The 12,558-nt window shown below is 44.7% G+C and overlaps 2 long non-coding RNA genes across 4 annotated transcripts; one reads left to right on the forward strand and one right to left on the reverse strand.

Annotated features, from left to right (window-relative positions):
• Positions 1-2,251: 2,251 nt before the first annotated feature.
• Positions 2,252-3,813, forward strand: LOC135234649 (uncharacterized). The gene is made up of 2 exons (XR_010324161.1): positions 2,252-2,541; positions 3,107-3,813. It is a non-coding gene; the product is annotated as an uncharacterized LOC135234649 (long non-coding RNA).
• A 1,109-nt stretch (positions 3,814-4,922) lies between these two features.
• Positions 4,923-12,558, reverse strand: LOC135234648 (uncharacterized). Of its 3 annotated transcripts, XR_010324159.1 has the most exons (4): positions 12,152-12,558; positions 11,503-11,856; positions 7,356-7,613; positions 4,923-6,390 (listed from the first exon to the last, which is right to left on the reverse strand). It is a non-coding gene; the product is annotated as an uncharacterized LOC135234648 (long non-coding RNA). The 3 variants fall into 3 exon arrangements; XR_010324158.1 differs by lacking the exon at positions 4,923-6,390 and having other exon boundaries at positions 6,906-7,613; positions 12,152-12,552; XR_010324160.1 differs by lacking the exon at positions 4,923-6,390 and having other exon boundaries at positions 6,906-7,512; positions 12,152-12,551.

Genomic DNA, 12,558 nt, shown 5'->3' on the forward strand with positions numbered 1-12,558 from the left:
TAACAGACCCCCGCACTGCAGATTAGCGTGGAGGGGGTGTCACGACTCCAACCGACAGGCAGGCAGCGGCACGTCGACTGTGCTTAGCTGAGCAGGGTATTGATCTGCCACCCCTCCCCCACCCCTTCCTTCCTTGCCGTGACACAAATTCTGAATAGAAGTGTGAGAGTACCAGTGACAGGGCAAAAGGAGGGCCCCACATCTGAGTGGACATCACAAAGAGACAGCTGGGTTATCCTAAGATTCTATATATATATATTAATATGCATATATTTAATAATATATTTTTTTTAATTGAATGCTTTATTTCCATTTGCTATTTTTTGGGAGAAAAGGGTGGAAAAAACAACCTCTGTTATAGGCGGGTAAACCTGGTCTGGTTGGCCGGCGTTGGGGACCCGGCAGCCCCGCGCCCCAGCGTTGTGTGAAACCCGCACCGCGCGCCGAGCACGGTGTTGGGCCGGGGCGACGAGCACACAAAGGAGAAGGCCACTCAGATTCAGCCACACAAACAAGCCCGGAATGACGTCGGCGCGTGCGGACGCGTTACCGCTGGTGCGCCGATCAGTCGATGGCGTATACGCGGCTAATGCTACCCCCACCTAATTAATTTCTTTTTGATCGCCCTCCTCAATTGTCTCTGTAGTGTTTGTGCTTATTGACAGGAGTGGAGGGGGTCAACAGTGCAGGTCTTGTTTATGAGACATGAGAGAGAGAGAGGGCTAGAGGGAAAGAGCGGAGAGGGAGACAGCAGAGCAAGCGAGAGAGAGAGAGAGTGTGTGTGTGTGGCGAGAGAGCTACACAGAAGGATCATATTGTATGTTCTCCTTCAGAAGGGGGAAAAACAGGAAGCTTAGCCTATAGAACAGGGGGAGGGGCTAAGTGCTGGAACATGGCTGGGTACACCGTGTACTTTTCAGTATAGAAAGGGGGAGGGAGGGGGGACTCATGTCACGTCTGTGAAATTGCAGTGAGAGCCATGCAGGGGAAGGGGAGGGGGAAGGGGAGAGGGAGGGGTGGGAGAAAAACAAACAGGGAAGGGAAGATGGTATAACCAGCCCGTGCTGGAGAAAGAGAAGGGGTCGGCCGACGGGGGTCCGCCGTCCGCGCGGCCTTGGGTTAGACGCGGATGCGCTGCCATGCGCGCAGATGGATCGCCGTGATGTCATCCGTTTCGGGCTGCGGTACAGGTTGTGCCCCCGTGAGGACGGGGGGGAGAGGGAGCCAGTTGTTTCAGGATGTTTTGGAGAGAGCGTGAACCGCGTGGGAACATCCAGGAGAACACATTGTGAGCCGCGCGCTCCGCGGACAGCTGCTACGCGCTAACTCCCCCGGCTAGACACCAGCGCAGGACAAAGCTCCCACAACGCTGGGCGCTCGCCGTCCTGTTTGTTTTTGAAAAATAACGTCCCCGTGCTAGAAGTAATCTAAGGCGAGTGCAATTTGCAGAGGTTAAACTCCAGAGCGGTTATTGCTTGTTTTTACTGTCCGGTGTTTACTTGAGTTCTGGCTGCAGTTGCAGGGCTTACAGCAAAAAAAGATGAAATTTAGCTCTGCTCTCACATACGGAAAAAGTCCTGTTCCTGAGCTACAAGTGCGGTCATGACTGTCTTCACTGTGTCCAAAGTGTGAATAACAAATACATATATGCACATACTTCCAAACAAGCATACACACACACACACACACTTTACAAAACAATGTTCAGTTTTTATGCATCACCAGACAATTACAGTCAATTGCACCAACAATGATAACAGCCTGTGGGATGGGGCAGTGTTCATCACGCTAATGTGATGTGACAGTGATCCGGAGTGGATCACCTCGCTGTGAATAACGCCTCGTCGAAGCAAACCAGGCTGGAAACAAAGATGGAGTCTGGGCGTGCCTTTGCTGGCATAAATAAAAACACCCACAGGCTTTCCATGGGGGGTTACGGTCATGCAGCAACTAAAGCTAAAGGAACAGAAAACTGGCCCTTGTTGACGCAAGTTAGTCTTTCCAGTTAAAACTGAGGCCAGGTGAGGTCCCGCTCTACTTTTTTGATTCGAGCATTTCGACCTTCACCATCTCCTTCACCTGTGATCCAATCAATTATTCAATACACCAACCAATAAAATAATTAATCTCAATTTTCGCACAGGATGAATAAGGAAATAAGAATGAGAAATCCAATTTGAGCAAAGTGGTTCCCTCATTTCTTAAAAGACGATCGGGCTGAACTCCCAGTGAATGGCAGGAAGAGCCAGCACAGCGCTGACTTCGCCCTCCTTGTTCCAGACGGATCATGGACAGTGATTAGGCAGCCTGCTCGCGCTGGCTGGGTTTCAGCGAGATGTTTAGGTTAACGGGGGGGCTATCGCCAAACCCTCAGTGAGGCTGTTATTGTTAGCGTGTCCTCCGCGTCGATTTGAGGAAATTGAGAACGTAAACACAGCGCGTCTAAAGCCCCGAGAGTGCAGAGGCTACGCGACCGTCAGAAAAGGGACTTTTGCGGTAATCCAGGAAAGGTGCCATAGAAGCATCTGACAGGATGCTATGGTTAGTTCTCTTCCTGCGCATTACAAAGCGCCGCGCGCCACGCCGGAACTGACTGACTTTCGCAGAAATAACACTGCTCGTTTAACATTACAGCGAGCAGGTTCGTTGCCACGACTCCCATGTATCCTTGAAAAAGAAATAGTAATTTTTCACAATGTAAAGCGCATCAATTACGCAACCAAACGTTCTTCTTTCAGGCGGTGCAAATGACCTTTAAACAACTTTAAACATCCTGTCTTTAAATGCGACGATTTAACAGTGTAATAGCTGGTTGAAAACAGGCTAAAACGCTTAATTCGTTTTTCATTCCGCTCATATACAGCCTATTCTATTCAACACAGCTACTGGGCTATTTCAATTAATTAGAGGGATTGCTCAGTGATTAGTTCACAGTGCACAAATAGAGTAGCAATTATCTGAGCTAGAAAGGTAAATCAAATCAAATGTATGCTATTTTTAGCCTTTGGAAGGTTGAGTCTTCATAACATTTTCAGTATGCATTTCATAGTCTGGGCAGCATAACCTTCTTTTATAAAAAAGAAAAACGTTTTTTTTTTGTTCATAGGAGTCGTGTGATGACTGCAAGCAACCAGGCTAATCAATCTGATCAGGCCAGACGCATTAAATCAGTCCTGTTCTGGTATGTAACTGGTATGGCACCCGTGGGGGCCTATAAGCAGCCGCTTATGTCACTTATAGCAGCTAGCCGGCGCTGACACTGGGACTCCTCTGGTGGAGAGGGGCAGCTATTAGGTATCAGCTCCGGGCAGCGTTCAGCTCTGCGACGCAGGGCTGCGCAGCCGGTCGAGCGGACTGCTGACTAAAAATAAGCAGGGGCCCTCAGGGCCCACCGAAGCCTCTTAGCAGATTTTGGAGTCACCAGACAGCTGCTGTTATCAGATCAGATGTGCCTACATGGCGCCATGGGCTATGGTCACACCTGCTCTAAAACATCGCCCCCTCGCTGATAGCGGACAGTTCTGGAGCAAAGGGATGAACTGGACAAACAAACGGCGGTTTGTCAGCTGAAATAAAACGGCAGATGACTGGAGAAGACGGATGGAAAGTCAACCGGACCGACGTCCATCCTGTCAGATGTCACTGAATAGGGGCACTGATGGGTTTGATTGTCAGATGACATTTCATTTCTGCATTTATGTTTATGATTGCTTGATTTTACTGATAGGTTATCGGCCTTTTCCCCTGCCATATCCTGGACCATTTAAAAGACAGACATTACCCAGTGTCATCATAAAGACTAATAAAATTTAACTTCTCTGGCTCTGATTCCACTTTGATAAAGTATAGAAAGCAGGAAATTACGGTTTAAACCCTTTTAAGGGAGACGCCTTTGAGTCTTGATTCCTTTTGGGAAACCGCCTTTGAGTTTTTTTCTTTTTAAGAGGCCTTTCAACAACTCTAAACTTTGATTTAAACTCCCATTTATTCAACTGCATCTTGTAATTTCAGTTTAAAATCACTCAAACGTTGTTCAAGGCATTAAGACTAAGAGGAATGAAATCCAGTGTTCTCTGCTCTAGCCAATGAAGATTAGCGCTCATACATACACCTCACACAGTAAAAATATCACAAGGAGCCACACTGGGACAGAGGTATCATCATTGGCATGGCAAGTATGCCATCCACCAAGTTTTGATTGGCAGATGAAGCCTTGTACCTATACAGCATTGAGTTTGGAACTTGTCAGGGTTTCCTCAAGATACTGCCACAATGAGCACAGACTCTCAGCCCTTAAGAACATTAACTTCTGTACCTCCTGACCTCATGTAAACACACAGAATTCAGATAAAACTTCACAAATCTACACAATAAAACCCCAAAGCCGGGTTATTTAGTGTTTTTCTTCAGTCATACAATCAATATAATTCTCCCCATTGGACATTTAGCTACATCTGCCAATTACAACATCTGATCACGGTAGCCAACTCCAGGATACTCATCTGAACAGGCCACATCACCACATCATTTCGATTTTCCTGATACCCATGGTAAACCGACACTTTTGAAACAATACGGTGCATAAACTGGTGGTCTTCTCAAACATAACGAGGAAACAACAACATTAAGGAATGTCTTGTTATTGCAAAGGCACGTCCCATTGTTTTCATCCTTCTGGGTAAAATAAAGCCACACTTTAGACAGATTCACTTTTAGCATTTTTACCAAGTTTAATGTGAGCTAGCTTGCTTACAGTACCTGCTGTCATTGACTGAGTTGACAGAGTGAGTGTAACCTTAGTGAAGACGGGACCAAAATAATGCACTGAAATAGAGTTTAGCGAAATAATTAAAATAGTATAATTCATTTATTTTTAAAAATCTTATTTGTGAGCACAATTCTCTGAATAAAATAATAATAACAATAATAACAATAATAATAATAATAGAATAATAATAATAATGTATTTGATTCATTATGTGCTTACTACATGCAGACAATTGTTCAAATAAAAAAAGTGTAACATAGTTGAATTTCAGATAATTTCCAGTAAATGATTGCCATTTCGCACTTCCATGTGACAGATGACCTTTGAATGACCACATTCTCTTTAGATGATATGATGAAAAGACATAGGGCCAAGTTTCTGTACATAAAATAATGTAGGAAACACAGGGTACCACTGGAATAATGCTTGTTTAATTTGTGAACTAAAATGTCCAATATTATTTGTTGTAATTTGGCCTCATCTTGATATCAATACTTTTAACGGAAGGTCCAGATTTAGCAAGTTTAATTTAATGACTTATAGGCAGTGCTTTGTGTGCATGAGTAACCTGGAATTTTTGTACTTTGAAAGCGTTCTTTGTTGAGATGTACATTACACACTGTCTCCACAGCCAACAGATACTGAACTACAGCTCCTTCTAGTGTAGACTGCTAGGTACTGCATGTGACAGTGGCATCTGAAAAAATCTCCTTTCCCTTTGACACTTTCCTCAGAATCCTCCCTCATCTCTCCACTGAAAAAGATAAATATACCTGGATTGACCTCTCATCCCCGCCCCCCCCCCCCACCCCAACACACACACACATACCTGATATGGAGGTCTTGTGGGCCACTGATGCTTTGTGCTGAAAATGTGTGTTTGGAGGTTTGTGTCTCAGGGTTGTTAAGAGCCCAGAAGTCATTTTGTGACTGGAAACCAGGCTGATAAATCTCATTGTACCAGAGGCACCGAATCAGTCCTACACAATTATGTGAGGTCTGTAAAGTTAGTCCCCCCAAATTCAGGTAGGATTAGGTATTAGGTTGGGTTTAAGGAATAATTTATATGCTCCAATTTCCCCCCTTTTTGTAGATTTGAAAGTAACACAGACCATCCCATTTCCTGTCCCAGAATACGATTCTATGACAGATTATTGTGCTTTTAAAATCTGCATAAAGACAGATAGCCAGGGTTAGTGCATCGCATATGGATGCCTCACCTGTGGATAAGGTCATTCTGCCTTTTTGGTCAGATCTACCCAGTGAGCAACAGATTCACCTGTGCCTGACACCCTTAAAGGAGCTCCGCTTTCCTCCTCCCCCTCCTCCAGAGGTCCCCCCACCACAGAGATCATTTCCTCCCTTCAGATCGGGAACCAGGCTAATCCTAATCCCATCATCCTAATTCTGACAGGAAGTGGGCGGGGGAACCTGGCCCTGTGTCCCATTCAGGAACCTGTTACCTGGACAGCTGTGACGCAGAGTTCCCAGGCTTAGAGACAAACCTCGCGCACAGGCACACGGTCGCCCACCCAAATATAGCAGCGAGAGGTCGGGTCACACTGAGAGCGGGGGGTGATGTCCGTCAGATCGCGTCACCCGGAACCCGCACAGGGTACAGCCTGGAGAGGCAAGGGAGAGATCGCCAATGGATATCATCACGGTATTATTTTAGATGCTTTTAGATGTTTTATTTTGGATGTATTTTGGACCAACAGTACACCTTAATGCCAAATCCAGTGCCTGGTCTGAATGACTCATTGTATTTTTCCTGGAGTGGAGTAGCTGTATGAAACTCGAACAAGCCTCAATTTGGTTACATCCAGGGGCAGCCGTGTCGTTTCAGCAAAACATAATTCAAGTTGCACCCGTTTTCAGTTTTCACTGCAAGCGCATAAACAAAACACGGACACAGTTCAGGTGCAAGTATGTCTGTCAGGGGATAGTTGTTCTGTGGTCTGACGCAGGCAACAACTGTACAAGAGTCAGCTAGGGCTACTTCATTATCAGAATACTTACAACAAAAGTTATTTACCAAAGGTGCCAGGCCACCATTCTGGATCGTTCTGGCCCCATTAGATCCCCTGACTGTTGCTTATTGGGCATAATAGAGGGGTTTCTGGTGCTAACTAGCCACTTATCAAATGCTATTTATCTGTTGTTTAGCTGTGCTTTAGCAAATTAGCAATAATCTAGTTTGCAGCATACAGCCAGGACACTGGTGCTTAAAATCACTTATTTTAAGATATGACATGATGGGAGAATAAATACCAATACCTGCTTTAGAACAAGTCAGTATTGTTAAGGTGTATTTATTTATATGCCCAATTACAAAACGTATTTCACTCCGATAAGAAGAGTAGCTCATAGCAATGCAATGACGCAATAATATTTATTAGCTAAAGTAGTGGACTAAAAAAATTGAAGCACGTAATTGAAAGTTTCATGGTGAAAAGTTATAGCGGCTGTAATGCCTGTGTGACGCCCTTGGTTGAAGCTCTGCTTTGCTGCGACGCTCCAGGCGGAACTCAGAGGTCCAAGTACACCCTGTCCCCCCCCAAAAGGAGACACGGTGCTTCTCGTGTACCCTGGACTGCGGGACGGCTGGGACGGGACAGCTGTCTGTCTCCCGCTCTTCTCCCCGCCTCGTTCATTTCCTGCGTGCCGCTGGGCGAGCCCTCGCCATCTTCCCCTAATTCCAAACAGCTGCATGGCCTTTCCTCTTCCTCCCGCTCTGCTCCTCTCTGGGAATCTAAACCAGCGGCGCTGGTATGAGAAACAGCCCTGCCGCTCACGCGCCAGCCCTGCTTGACCTTTCACCGTCCTTCAGAGGCATTTTACGTTGCTGCCATTTTAAAAAAAAATGTAACCTTTATTTAACCAGGAAATACCCCATTGAGATCAAAATCTCTATTGTAAAGGGGACCTGACATAAAACACATAGTTACGATGTTACACAAGACAGGAGACAAACAAGTTCCAGACACCAAGCGGAGAAAGAGCCAGCAGTGTGACAGCAGTTAAAAGCAGTGCAGAGGTTAAAAACGGGAGCATATTTCAGTCACTGCGTCGTGAATTACACGAGTATCCAGAGAAACTTGCACATTCATACACAGTATTCATTTGTATGACTGGATTTATATTCGAGCTACTAAGGTTAAATACTTTGCTCATGGGTATCGTGACTGCGTCCTACCTGGGAATCAGACCAACAACCTTCAGGTTACAAGCCCAGTCCCCTAACCACTGTACTGCACTGCACTGCTGCCCCTGCAGCAAGAGCATGTTGCTGGCAGCCATACCAGCCTGAATCTTCCTGTATAAAAGTGGAAAATAAGCATGGGTAACATGCCTGGGAACATTGAGCTCTAGGAGATGTCTTTTGGGCAAGATGCTAGCCCAAGGCTCTGATTCACAGAAGTAATCAGATCCTACAGTACTTATTGCAAAGTGTAAGGTGGTTCCAATGGTATCTTGGCCAAATTCCAAATATGATGGACAAACCTGGCGGAACCTGGTTTAATACGTGTCTTAATCCCTGCCTCTTCTACACCAGCTGGGGTGTGGTGAGCATCAAAATGGCTGCTGTGCCTCACCCAAGAGCTGCAATTCACTGTAAAGTTCTTTAAAATCCTTGAAAATAAAATAAGCAACAACACAAACACAACATAAAAGCAACTAATGCAATATGTCTAATTTCAAAATATGACATACTTAGACTTTTCCTTCCTTCCTATATGTATGCTATGAAATGTGCTCAGATTTGAAGATAAGGTTTTAAAGAAAGTAAAAACGTTAACCCAAGACCACCTAAAGTGAGTTTAATACCCGTATGGAATTTTCTGGAAACAGAAAAAAAATGGAGTCGTGGATATGATGCAAATGTGTGTTTGCATTTTAATTAGGTTTCAAAGACGACCATCGATCTACTGATCAGACTGGCATTTGTAAAGTGCAGTCAATTGAACTGACTTTACGGTGTGGTAAAATCAATTGAACTGAATTAGTGAGTGGACCGCCTCAGCCAAACCTGTGACTGAATTATGCCAGCAGACAGGCAGCTGTGATTGATGAATCCCAGACTCCTCCGGGCTCGATCGCACATGCTCAGTGCTGCCACTGTCTCGCACAATAACAGGGGAACTATGTATGAGAATGGCTGCAATTCCTGTACGTTATGGACAAAAAATTAAAGCTAACACTTTAACTTCACAATCATAGTCTCATTTCAAATCCAATATGCTGGAGTACAGAGCCAAAACAACTGTCCTGATATTTGTGGACTGCATTGTGTTTACAGCCGAGTTCATGCGCCGATTCCCGCGGCCAGTTCGGCTGTGGACAGCCTGCTTCTTTCTACAGCACAGCCCACAGCCAGGCTCACACAGGACTGAGTCAGAGGATGACTACTCAAGCACAGCTTTACCAAGCAGACCCCAGGCACTTTACTGACCGGTGGGGATCGCTGGAGAGCGATGAATCATGGGCCGCTAACCTACTGAACCCTTCCTGCTTCGGCGGCACAGTCGCTAACCGTGTCTCCCTGCAGGGCTACCGATTATCGGGATTTGGTCTGGAATTGTGGGGCTCACCGGGAAGCCTTTTACATTTTTACTTAATGAAAGAGAAACTAGTTCTACCTCTAAAACAGGTTCTCACACAGCTCTCTATGCGGTCTCATTCTTAATGGGTAATGCTTGGTCTGGAAGTCCACTGTGTCTGGCATTTATTGTTTTGGCATTTATTTACCCAGTAATAGAGAGTCCTGTGTGATGACATTAGCTCAGCTGGAAAAATGTTAAGGAAATATCAATACACAGTGAAATGTTCAATGTTCATTTAACATTTTTGAGGCCAAGAGAGCTCAGATGTACTATATTAGAGTAAAATCTACTCTCTCACAGTTGATGTGGCTATGATTATATTACAGTGTAGTATGATTCAAAATAGATTGTTCTGGTGTTCCATTTTATCATGTTTTCATTCAAAAATAAAATAATCTTATTTTGCCTTAGAATTCAGGAAACAAAAATCAGCAATGCTATAGCCAGGGTGAACACATTTTAGATATCTGATAGTTGGAGACTATTGGTATTGGTATTCATAGCACCATCCCTATGTAAAGAAGCAGTTGTGACTGTTGGTTCATATTACCGAGTCACTTCTTGGTGTACATATATTTTTATGAAATATCATAACCACTTTGCCTTAAAATCACTTGACATACAGTATGTATCTCAATTTTTATCATTGAAAAGTCAGTTTTCCCCAGGGAAAGTTCTCTGTACACACACCATGTCCAACGTGTGTGCTAGATACGGTCCACTAAAATGTCACCTGGCCGTTTTATCGTCAGGTGGGTCTTCAAAGATGTCACAAGGGGGTGGGGGGGCTGTGAAATTCCAGTGATCAGAATGACACAGCACCGGAGGCCGAATGTGGAAAGGGGGGCAGGCGGCTTGTGGAGTGGTAAAAAAAAATACCTTCGTAAGACGGCTCAGGACTCTGTCAATAACACGCTTATGCCATGAATACACCTGTGCTGTTCACACCGCTCTTAATCTCCGCTTGGAAGGCAGTAATCTCCAGGTTGTTAGACCTGTCTGGGGCTGATCTGATAAAAAAAAATTTTAAAAAGCCTTTGGGACCCTGTCACCATGACATAGATACATAAATCCCAGCTTTAAAAGGAGACTGAGCAATGTATGGAAATAGCAAGCAGTGGCTTTGCTCCCTAGTGCAGAGTAATAGATAGGAAACATGAGGTTAAATGCTCAAACCTCAGATGGTTCACTGTTTTTTGTAAAATACCCATGAGTAAGGTGCTTAGGCTGAATACCCAGAGTGCACATCCAGCTGTACAAAAGGATTATATTCAAAAAAGTTACCTTTAAAGTTGATCCTTAAAAGGCCATCTTTTTGCCATGTGAGGGTATTGATACAACGATCAAAAAACATCCATAATATATTTTTTTATTATAAGTGACTGGAATGTCTCTTCCTAGTTGATATGTGAGCAATACATAGCCTTTTTTTTTAACCCAGTTTGAGCGAGAGGATCTGAGATGAATCTGTTTGTATTGTCATTCGTTCTGGAAATTCTGGGAAACAGGAGATGAGATGGTAAGTGGACACAGATGGGCTGGAGTACGGCAGGACTCTCCCTGCCTTTGAAAAGAGTGCAGGTTTCACCGCCCTATAATACATCTGCTGTTAACCGATACAACAACAGACAGCGGTGTCAGTGCTGCTGAATTGTGGTCTCATTGACCGTGCTGAGAAATGCTCTAGGAAACCACTGATGTTACCAGCAAAAACACACGTTATAAGTAAGTTACAACGTTACCGGTTCGTTTTGGCTTTTAGATACAGCTAAAGTAATGCAGCCTAGCATGTACAGTAAACTAAATTGACTAATTTTACGGTGAAATATTGCTTGACCTTAATTACAGGCCCAATGCCTTGATCTTGCAGGGAGGTTTTTAATGGCGCAGCAGCCATTTTAAACGTCAAGTGAGGAAGTGGTGGCGGCCGAGTTAAGTGGCTTTTGTGTTTCATTAATCTACTCCTTTCTCCGATCCGCTTTTTCTACCGAGAAAGACAAATCTTTGCGATCAAATGCACTCTTCTCATTTAGCATTGCAATTTTATGGCCAGTATAAAAAAGAAAAACGATCCCCAGTCCATCAATCACTATATCTCGTGCAACAGGGGTATTACACAACTCAACCCACCTTAAACGCACAGAGTCACGGAAACCCCGGTAGCTGTGGACCGTCTTATCCGCAGGCTTGCGTAGTGATGTCACAAGCAATCACCGAGCGCAGCTGGTCCCACGCGGTGACGAGGCACCTTTTGTAAACGAGCGAGGCCGGGGGAAGTGTGGGGGCGGCTGAGCTCCGGGTTCGCGTCGGGCCCCAATCAGACTCGCGTAGCCTGTGGCTCACGCATCAGCGGTGTGCTACGCCCACGCGAAGGCCCATGACAGAATGTTCACCGATGGCGAGCGGAACGGCAACCTTCGCGGTATTCATCTGTCTCACATGAGTAAGGGAGATGGACCGCGGCTCCAAGGACTCTCCCGTTCCCTAGAAGGGGAGCGAACGAACATTTTGCATTAATTACTGTTTCATTCCTAGAGAATGCTTGCACAACATTGAATTAAAGTATTGCAACACTTAAACTGACATATTTCATTGTTCTATAAGTCGTCCTACAGCGCAGTATCTCTCAAATTTTTAAGATTTTGCAACAAATATCCTATTGCTTGCCGCCGACAAAACAGAAAAGTCTGGCTGGATAGTATCGGATTTTGATTAAAGGTTTTGTGAGGTAGCCTAGCCTACTTTACGTTGAAGGGCGACATATATTTCTCTCCCATACCCACGAGTTTCAGGAAATCCACAAAAGCAGGTGGTTCACGAACTGCTTGGTCTCCATGGTGTATACTGGGTTTTGCTGCAACCAATCTCTTGATCAATTAAGGTTGTTGAGAACATGTCTCAGCTCTACCGTAAGTTTGTGCTCAACTTGATTTAAACACAATGCAGATTTGGTTCATTTGCTTTGACTTAGAACTCTTCCACAAATGGTTTAGTTTCAGTGGGTGTTGAATGAATAAGCACATATAATATCACTAGGATTCTGAAATAACGTGTCCTAGGTGTGCAAGCATCAAATTAAAAACAATTTAAAACAACTGACGGCGGATTGTCCTGGGAACTAGAACCGGAAATGTGGCTGGAACATAAAAACAGCTCACTCTGAGGCCTCCGGGTCCTAGGGGCTGG

This window comes from Anguilla rostrata, chromosome 11 (assembly GCF_018555375.3).
Source record: "Anguilla rostrata isolate EN2019 chromosome 11, ASM1855537v3, whole genome shotgun sequence".
Taxonomy (NCBI): Eukaryota; Metazoa; Chordata; class Actinopteri; order Anguilliformes; family Anguillidae; genus Anguilla; species Anguilla rostrata.